Source organism: Haliaeetus albicilla, chromosome 30 (assembly GCF_947461875.1).
Source record: "Haliaeetus albicilla chromosome 30, bHalAlb1.1, whole genome shotgun sequence".
Lineage (NCBI taxonomy): Eukaryota > Metazoa > Chordata > Aves > Accipitriformes > Accipitridae > Haliaeetus > Haliaeetus albicilla.
The window spans coordinates 1,148,768-1,158,537 of record NC_091512.1 but is presented as its reverse complement, the minus strand read 5'-3'; the positions used below and the strand labels follow the sequence as shown (position 1 = coordinate 1,158,537).

At 51.4% G+C, this 9,770-nt stretch overlaps 1 pseudogene; it reads right to left on the bottom strand.

Annotated features, from left to right (window-relative positions):
• Positions 1 to 8,164: 8,164 nt before the first annotated feature.
• LOC138682968 (olfactory receptor 14J1-like) lies at positions 8,165 to 9,062 on the bottom strand (annotated as a pseudogene).
• Positions 9,063 to 9,770: the final 708 nt, after the last annotated feature.

The following is a 9,770-nucleotide window of genomic DNA, read 5'->3' as shown; positions in this document are numbered from 1 at the left end:
TGTGCATGAGGGGAGCACAGTGGATGTTGTTTACTTCCACTTCAGCAAGACTTTTGGCACATTCTCCCTCAATATTCTTCTGCTCAAGTTAGGACATTTCGGTCTGGATGGATAGACAAAGAGATGGGCATAACACCAGTTGGATGATGAGGCTGAGAGCCTAGTGGTGAAGGGGTCATACCCTACCTGGAGGCCAGTGGGACATATTGGGGCATTGTGGGGCTGCACAAGGGACTCTCCTGGGTGCTGGGCAGTGTTACACCTGTACCCATGACCCAGAGGATATAACTCTAACCATGTTTGTTGATGGCACTGTATTGGGAGGACCATTCCTGTGCCTTGGGATGCCATTCAGGGGAACCTAACAGGCAGAAGGACTGTTGTGAGATACAGGAAAGACAAAGGCCAGATCCTGCGCCTGGGATAGACTAAAACCCTGCAGTGGCAGGGGAAGGGGACTGCCTGGCCAGAGAGCATCTCTGAGGAAATAGCCCTGGTGGTGGGGGGGGGCAGAAGGCAAAACACGATCCAGCAGTGATCCACACGATCCAGGGCTACCTGGTAGCAAAGGTGGCCAGCAGTGTCCTGGAGAGTAGAAAGAGGAGCCTCGCCAAAAGAGTGAGGGAAATTATTGTCTCCCCTGCCCATCACTTGTCAAACCACCTGTACATTACTGTGTCCATTTTTGGGACTCTGGTTCAAGTGTCCCGGGTCTGGCTGGGGTGGGGTTCACTTTCTTCGTAGCAGCCCCTATGGTGTTATGTATTGCATTGGTGCCTCAAGCAGTGCTGATAACACACCAGCATTTTAGCTGTTGCTGAATAGTGTTTGCGCAGCGTCAAGGTCTTCCCTGAACACAGCTAGGGGTATGCCACACCTCCTAGACATTCCTAGGAATATCCACCTTCTTGTCCACAGGAGTGGGTTCCTGATGCAAGTTTCCTGGCATATCTGCAGACCAATGGGGTGCTTTAGGCTGCAAACAGAAATGAAAGCAAGCCTGTGACTGGGGCACTATCAGCTTAATTGCTACAAGAGAGGGAGATGGAGGGATCTCAGAGCTGCCAGGTTCCTGCTGAAGATTTAAGGTGTCTGAAATTGCAGCAGAAGATAACAGTTTTGAACTGGTGTAGCCTTTAGATCATTTCACATGTGATGGCTCTGCTCCCCCAGTTCAATCATTGGCACCTGGAAACCACCCCTGCTTTTCCTTCCTCTCCTCCCAAAACCTGACCAAGTGATGACAGGAAGGAAGGAAGGAAGCAGAAAGGCCCTAGGCCTCCATGACTCAGCTGGGGTCTGGCACTTGGAGGGCCACAGAGTCCTTCCATTGTACAACCCATAAAGAATCAAGGTGGGAAGTGAGCCTGCAAGTCCGAATCAACAAGGTCCATGGACAGGCAAGGCTGTGTCTATGGCTGTGTCTGGAGACCAGTAGCTCTACAGCATAGACCAAGCTGGGGCTGAAACTCAGGCCTAGGCTTCAATCGTCTCCTGGGCCCATGGGCAGAGGTGTGGGTGGAAGCCGCAGGTGATGCTGCCCAGGGCCCTGTCACTGCCATCTTAGACCCCACCTGCCAGCGCCCTTAATAGGCCAAATTCTCATTCCCTGATGTGCAGAGTCTGCTCTCTGCTACTCTTCTTCTTTCCATCCCTGGGGATCTGGGAGACCACAATTTCATGGTCACTATGGCCAAGGTTGACTCCAGTCTTCACATCCCTGACAAGCTCTTCCTCTTCTGGGAGTTCCAGGTCCAGGTGAGCATCAGACTGGATGGCCTACTTAGAAGCTGACTCACACAGAAGCTCCCACCTAATCAGTTGCCTATCCCATAGAGAATGTGCACACATATCTGAGCTGCCCTGACATCACACAAGGCATCCCCCGCTTCTCATCTCCTCTGTCAGTCTCTCCTAAGTATGTTGTGTCTCAATTCACCAAATAACCCATGGGAGCTGTCCTTCCTCACCTCAGGTCTTATTCCACTCATGTCACAGCTCTGCCATGGTATGCAGCACTCCCCCTGTCCACGCCCCAGGTGGTAGGCTTTGATGCCCATTAGGACTGCAGCACCTCAGATGTGGCACCAGGGCCAAGGGCAGACTTGTAACAAGGAAACCTTCTGCCAAGTGATGGGAGCCCTTGTCTAGAAAGGCTTTGCTTCTCAGCAGGGGCCTGCTGGAATAGATGGCAGGTGGTAACATCATGGTGAATAAGGTTCCCACAAAGAGCAAAAGCTGCAGTCCCCAAGGCCAGAGAGAAACAGGCCTGGGCTGTGCAGCCCTGGCAGGAGAGGGGTTTGCTGTCCCAGGTGACTCTGCAGCACTGTGGGACCTGTGCCAGAGGTGAAGGTCATCTTCAAGAAGGACAAGTCCCTTGGGGAGGACAGCCTGTGATTCGACCACACTGTGGACATGATGCTGGGTTCGACCAGCTTGATAGCAGCTCCACAGAGAAGGACCTTGAGGTCCCAGAGGACAAGCAGCTGAGCATGAGCGAGCAATGCCCCCTCATGGCAAAGCCAACAACCTCCTGGGCTGCAGTAGGAAAAGCCTTGCTGGCAGAGGGAGGGAGGTGATCCTTCCCCTCTACTCAGCACTGCTGAGGCCACAGCTGGAGTGCTGTGTCAAGTGCTGGGCTGCCCAATGCATCATACTTGTTGACTTTCTTAAGCAAGTCCAGCAAAAGGCCACAAAGCTGGTTTATGGGGCTGGAGCATCTTTCCTAGGAGGAAAGGCTGAGAGATGTGGGACTGTTCAGCCTGGAGAAGAAAAGGCTGAGGGGGATCTTATTAATGGGTATAAAATTCCATCTGAACCCAAGAAAACACTGTTTGACTGTGTGGGTGGTTAAACACTGGAACAGGCTGCCCGGAGAGGTTGTGGAGTCTCCATCTATGGAGGTATTCCATACTAACCTAGATAAGGTGCTGAGCAACATAGTCCAGCTGACCCTTCCTCAGCTGAGGGGGTTGAACTGGATGGTCTCCAGAGGTGCCTTCCAATCTCAACATGTCTGTGATTCTGTGACTATAAAGGAGAAAAGTAAGACAGAAAGGAATGAACACCACATAGCCTTGACCACAAATATTGTGGAATCCCGTGGAGGAGACCGAAGTTGGAACAGGGGGAGAAGTGTGAGGAGGAAGGAGCAGCAGAGTTGTTTTGTACTGACTGTTAACCCCTTCTTCACCATCCCCCATGCTCCTCTTTTGGGTCGGCGATGAGTAGAAGAATTTGGGGCAAGGGAGTAATTTGAGCCTGGGGGAAAGTGTGAGGGCAATGGACTTTAACAATTTTGTCATTGTTTCTCACAATCCATACATTTTTACTTGGCATAAATTAAATTGGTCTTCCCCAAGTCAACCCTTCTTTGCCTGTGACAGTAATTAGTAAGTGATGTCCCTGTCTTTATCATGACCCATGAGCTATTCCATCTTATTTTCTCCCTTTGGCCTTTTGAGTTGGAGTTGTGACTGGGCAGCTGGGTGGGTGTCAGGGTGTTGGGCAAGGCTAACCCACTACAGGACGACCACCTCAGGACTGCTGTGTCTGGTATGGGGCTCACCAGCACTGGGAAGACCCTGACAGAGTGGAGAGAAAGTTGCAGAGGCCAGAAGGATGGTTGGGGCCTGGAGCACATTGTGTACAAGGAGAGGCTGAGAAAGCCGTGGTTTGGAAAAATCCCTCAGAGCCAAACACTGGAGCAAGGACCCAGGCCAGTTGGTGAGATCTCTATCAGTGGAGATTTTCAACATCTGTCAAGACAAGCACCTGATGTAGCCAGAGGTGTCTGAGAATGGGCTTGGCTGAGAGTCTGGCTGTGGCAAGAGCTATGGGACTTGATGTGTAATGAGTGTTGGTAGGAAACTGGTTCCCTTTGTATTAATAATGGCAGTAGAGCTGGGTATCCTAGAGACCTGGAGGAAGACAAGGGTGACCACGCAGCAAAGGTCCTTCCTCAGGGATGGGCTGTATGGCCACTCACTCTCTGGCTCTTCTGTGTTCATATGATAGGTGATCCCCAACACTGACTGCATTTGCCCCTTCTCTGTCCCCACCAGCCCCATGCCCCAGGGCACCATGACAGTCCTGGCTCTGGAGCTCCTCAACCAGCTCTTGCATCTCTCCAGCCCCTTTCCCTGTGCCAGATGGGTTCCCGCTGCCTGTCCTGTGATTAGAGAGTCCTCCTTTCCCTCTGAATACCTGGAATTAACACTTTTGCGTGATTCCACCTGGGCAATTTCTCACTCTGTGGAGCTCCAGTCACACCCCAGGCACACACTGCCCATGGAGATCCCTTGGGATATCCAGGCAGCTACAGATTCCCCTCCTGGAAGATGGCTTCTGCCCTGTCACATGTGGGAAAGGACTGGGTTTGTATCTCAGTGACCATTCACCATCTCCTCTGTCACCAGGCACCAACAGGTGAGTCCTAAGTCCACCCCTCTAGCAGGTCACAAGATGACAATGAGCTTTTTGCCCTTGAAACCATGGATCAATAGGCCTTTTTGAAGTGCAGCATCTTGGGCCTGTTCCTGAAACGAGGCTTGGAAAAACAGCTCTACCATCAGGCAGCGCACAGGGAAGATCCCTTTTTATTACAGAGATGCTGTGAGGGAGTCAGCTTGGACCCAGTGTTACAAAGACACATATTTGTATGGTCCTCCAGGTGAGACAGAGGAGGTTCATGCTTCACATGAAGTACGGGAAGTCCAAGTATTGGTCTACAAACATGAAACCCCAAATAGCAATAACAACAATAATAAAACAAAGTATGGGTGTACTATGGGAGTCACTTGTGGAAAAAGACTGGAAGTTTACTGGTATTGAAAAATGCCCGTGAAATCACTTTCCTCAGGGCATTTTTGAGCTCCCTGTTCCTCATGCTATAGATGAGAGGGTTCACAACTGGAGGCACCAGCGAGCACAGCACTGCCACCACCACATCCAGGGACGGGGAGCAGATGGAGGGGGGCTTCAGATAGGCAATCATGCCAGTGCTGACATACATGGAGACCACTCAGCCCACAAGACAACAGCCCTAGCCAAGAGAACGAGGACCTCAGTTCTGGGTCTCAGCCCTACCAATGCCCTTGGCTTTCCACACCACAGGCTGTCCTATACTGTCCTATGTCAGTGATTGTTTCTCTGCAGATTTTAACTCTCCGCCCTGCTTCCCCAACTCTCTCTGACCCTAGGATATCCCAAGGTTTACTTAAAACTCTCTGTCCTCACTGTTCTTCAAACATAAAGCTGTAGTTTTCTGAGGGTTAGACAATGACTCTGAGTTCCCCAAAACCCATCTGGCTTCTTTCAAAGGCTTGTTTATATTCCTCTAGCACCCAAGATGTCCTAGCCCCAGGCTCACCTGAATTCTTACATGCAGGGCTCTCTCCCTGCACTACCACATTTCTCACAAACCCTTCCCTCTTCCCCTGCAGTGATGAAACTTCACCCCAGGAGGTCTGTGCATCCTCCACACTCATAGATGTTTCCTGAGGTCCACCGAAGTATGGGAAGTGAAGCAGGAAAAGAGCAAGGTCAGCTCACTTGGCATGATAACCACCCTCAGCAGCGGGCCTTCTCCATTTTTTAGGCATGCACATATGATAGAATAATCTCTTTCATCCCAGACTTGCAGAAGAGGGGTCTTCCTTCCTAACGTCTTCCCAGGACACACCTCCTCCTTTCCCCATCCACAGACATCCACTGCTTGCCATTGCTGGCCTCAGAGAGGGTTTCAGGATTTGCTAAAGCCATCGGCCACCTCCTTGTTTCTCACTGACATCCCTCGACCCTCTCTCTGAGCCCTACACATGGCCCATCACTGCTGCTCAGAGCCACTCACTCTTCAGAAGAGGCCTTGAGATTCTTGCATATTCCTGGAGCTTATTAACTATCTTCCTGGCTCTCTCCAGAGCTCATGGAAAACGTTGTTGTCTACAAAAGGGCCTTTATGACCATCTTTTATGAAATCATTCTCTTTTTAAGATCTTCTCTGCAGAAAGAGTAGCCACAGAAAAGCACCAAAGCCACCACAACAGAACCTGAGTGAAGTGCCGGTAAGAAGCAGCTGAGCAACACCCAAGGCTCTGGCTTCCTGGCAAGGATTCTCTCCTGTTTGTCACCTCTTCTCATGAAAGGAACAGGAAAACTGTCCATCCCACGGAGCTCTGCTGAAGGAAGATGGAGCTGTACATAGCGAGAGGCAATATAAGTGGGATCAGCAGGTAGAGATGACTTTTGCAGGAAAGGTTTTGCGAGGGAGTACGCTGATGTCACCCAGATAAAAAAATGGAGACTGGGTAGTCTGCTGATGTGATGGTTAGAAGTGTCCTGGGATAAAAGAACATGGATGAGAGCAGGTGGGAGAGATTTGGTTTGCAGAGATTTGAGGTAGTACTTTCCGTGTCTGAGCAGCCTGAGGTTTGGAGCCAAGGAAAAATATAGAAGCTCTCAAGAACCTTTTGGAATTAGTGGAACTATCTAGTTACTGCTAGTTACTACTAGCAGTAACAGGACATTGCTGAAAGGGAACTTCTTTGTGTTCTCAATGATGAACTAAAGCTTTTTAATTTTCCTTTTACATGACAAAAATAGCTATGCATCCTCAGTGACTAGCCTCTGCTATACAATTCTTAGAACAAGTGTCCATGATGGCACCTCCTGGCAGCTGCTTCATGGCCCCTGTCAGCGCCCTGTCCCAGTGCTGGCCCAGCCCTACTGCCCATAAATGGTCCCACAGCCCCACTCTGCAGGCACAGGATGGGAAAGGGGAGAGTCAGGGTTGGGCACCTTCCCACCATTGTGATCCCAATGATGGCCTTCAGATCACAGTTCTGCCATGATCTTCCTACTTTTGCAGCTTCCCCAGCAGCCGACCCATGCCCTGCCGCAGCATTGTCCTACATGGGGTTTTGCAGACAGCTCTGCTCCAGGGTCCACCAGGGTCTGGGGAAGGAGAGATGCTGGGCAGGTCTGTCTGTTCCCCCAAACCAGCCGTTGGACCAGCAGGAAGATAGAGGTGGCCTCACAGCAAAACTCACTCGTAAAACTGGGGTGACCAGCAAGCGCTGGAAATGGCCATTGAGAGATGCTCGGGGTGACAAAGACCCTGAGCCAACTTTGCCATCTGTCCACACCACCAAGGGCACAGACAAGACTCCTCTCCCAAACACCTGCATGTCTTCCATGCTTTCAGCAAGACCTGCCTGTGCACCAGAAATACCCAGTGTCAGTTCTCACCCTGCATGGTCACACACTACAAGCTATACACCGATATTGTTCTCTCCTGGCACTTTCCAGCCCACACAGCTCACCCTAAACTCTTAACACTTCCCTTGACCTCTGTCCACCTCCCCTGCCCTCTCCCCAGCACAGCCCAGTCTGGGCTGGCCCCACAGCAGTGCCCACCACAAGGTGCGGCAGAGCTCTGGGCACTCACCCAACAGCCCCAGACCCTCTGAAGTACACAGCAACTCCTCGGGGATGGAAAGGGGTGAGCCCCAGGGGTGGGAGAACTCCATGGCACAAGGCCTGAGGAGATCCCCTTGTATGATGGAAATGCTGCTATGGAGGCCAGCTCTGTCACACAAGTGCCCACTGCCTGTCCTTGCCTGTGGCCACAGGCCTGCCACACAGCAGGACTCTAACCATGCTTGAAGAGCACTCAGGCCTTCCACCAACCAAAGGGTTCAGAAGGAAAGCATGCAAGTGGGAAGAGAGCAGCTCGGGAAAGACCAAGCGCTGATGCTCCCTGGCAGTGGTACTGTGCCGGGACTCTTGTCTTCTTCCCCTCTGCACACAGGCACTGGTCCCTGCAGCTGCAGAGAAGGTCTTGGAGGAAGGATCTCAGAAAAACAAGTCACCTTTATTTTGGTTAAAGACACAAAGTGTATGGGTCCTCATTTGCACAGCCTGTGGGGCACACAAAAGGTGGATAGAGTGTGAATTAGAAGCCAGAGGAAGAAACATTTCTTTGTGGAAAGCATTCAGATGAGTAAAAGAAAGCAAAAAGAGCAATGAAAAACCACACTCAAAAGCAAAAATCACCGTAAAAAACCCACCAGAAGACAGGCTGGGTTTGTAATGAGATACGAGTCCTATGCAAAAGACAACAGGCAGTTTATTCCTTCTTAACAGTATCCAGTGATTAGTTTTCTCAGGGCATCCTTGATCTCATGGTTTCTCATGCCGTAGATGAGGGGGTTCACGGCTGGAGGCACCACTGAGTACAGAACTGCCACCAGCAGGTCCAGGGATGGGGAGGAGATGGAGAGGGGCTTCAGGTAGGCAAACATAGCAGTGCTTACAAACAAGGAGACCACAGCCAGGTGAGGGAGGCAGGTGGAAAAGGCTTTGTGCTGTCCCTGCTTGGAGGGGATCCTCAGCACCGCCCTGAAGATCTGCCCATAGGACAGCACAATGAAAACTAAACACCCAACAGCTAAAAAGACACCAACTGCAAGTACCCCAACTTCCCTGAGGTAGGCATCTGAGCAGGCAAGCTTGAGGATCTGGGGGATTTCACAGAAGAACTGGTCCACAGCATTGCCTCGGCAGAGGGGTACTGAAAATGTATTGGCAGTGTGCAGCACAGCATTGAGAAACCCACTGCCCCATGCAGCTGCTGCCATGTGGACACAAGCTCTGCTGCCCAGGAGGGTCCCGTAGTGTAGGGGTTTGCAGATGGCAACGTAGCGGTCATAGGCCATGACAGTGAGAAGAAAGTACTCTGCTGAGATCAAAAAGATGAACAGAAAGACCTGTGCAGCACATGCTGGGTAGGAGATGGCCCTGGTGTCCCAGAAGGAGTTGGCCATGGCTTTGGGGAGAGTGGTGGAGATGGAGCCCAGGTCAAGGAGGGAGAGGTTGAGGAGGAAGAAGTACATGGGTGTGTGGAGGCGGTGGTCACAGGCTATGACTGTGATGATGAGGCTGTTGGCCAGGAGGGCAGCCAGGTAGATGCCCAGGAAGAGCCAGAAGTGCAAGAGCTGCAGCTCCCGTGTGTCTGCAAATGCCAGGAGAAGGAACTGGGTGATGGAGCTGCTGTTGGACATTTTCATCCTCTGGGAATAGGGTGCTGTCAAAGTGGAAAAAAGACAGTGAAGAGTCAGGGCATTATTCTCTGAGCAATATCAAAGCCATTTCCCATAGACCCTCCCACTCTCACACACACAGACACTTTTCCATATCTAGGAGACCTTCCTTCAGCTCTGTGGCTGGAGCCCAGCTTGGTGCTGGCCGAGTGTGCAATGAAGAGCAGGGCCTCTGCCCATGTGCTCTTGAAAGGCAGCCCTGCTCTGCAGCAGTGGGTTCATGGGATCGGTGGGGGAAAGGGCCAGTCTGGTGTTTCCCTTTGTCAGCTGAAACTGCTCCTAACCCAGAAGGGCTTGTCAGCATCTGCACTCCCAGTGCTAACGAATCAGGAAGGTAAAAGCAGTTTAAGAGTTCTAGGGTTTTTTACAGCTGCCCACATCACCCCTGGGGAGTTTTCTTAGATCTCAGGAGCCTTCAGCATTTCTGCTGCACTCCGGGAGAACAGCATGGGCCAGGCAAGTCAAGAGGATTGCCCGTGACTTAGTGCAGAGAGAGAGGGAGTTGCTCTGTCCTTCTGTCTAGTTCCCACTTTCACTGTGCTTGCACCTTTCGGAGATGGACATTAATCACACTCCCATGCTTTACCCTGAAAGGCCACAGGACACTGCTGACAGCAGAGATGTCCACTGCAGACCACCAAATGTCTCCCCCTGTCTCAAAGTCTCAGC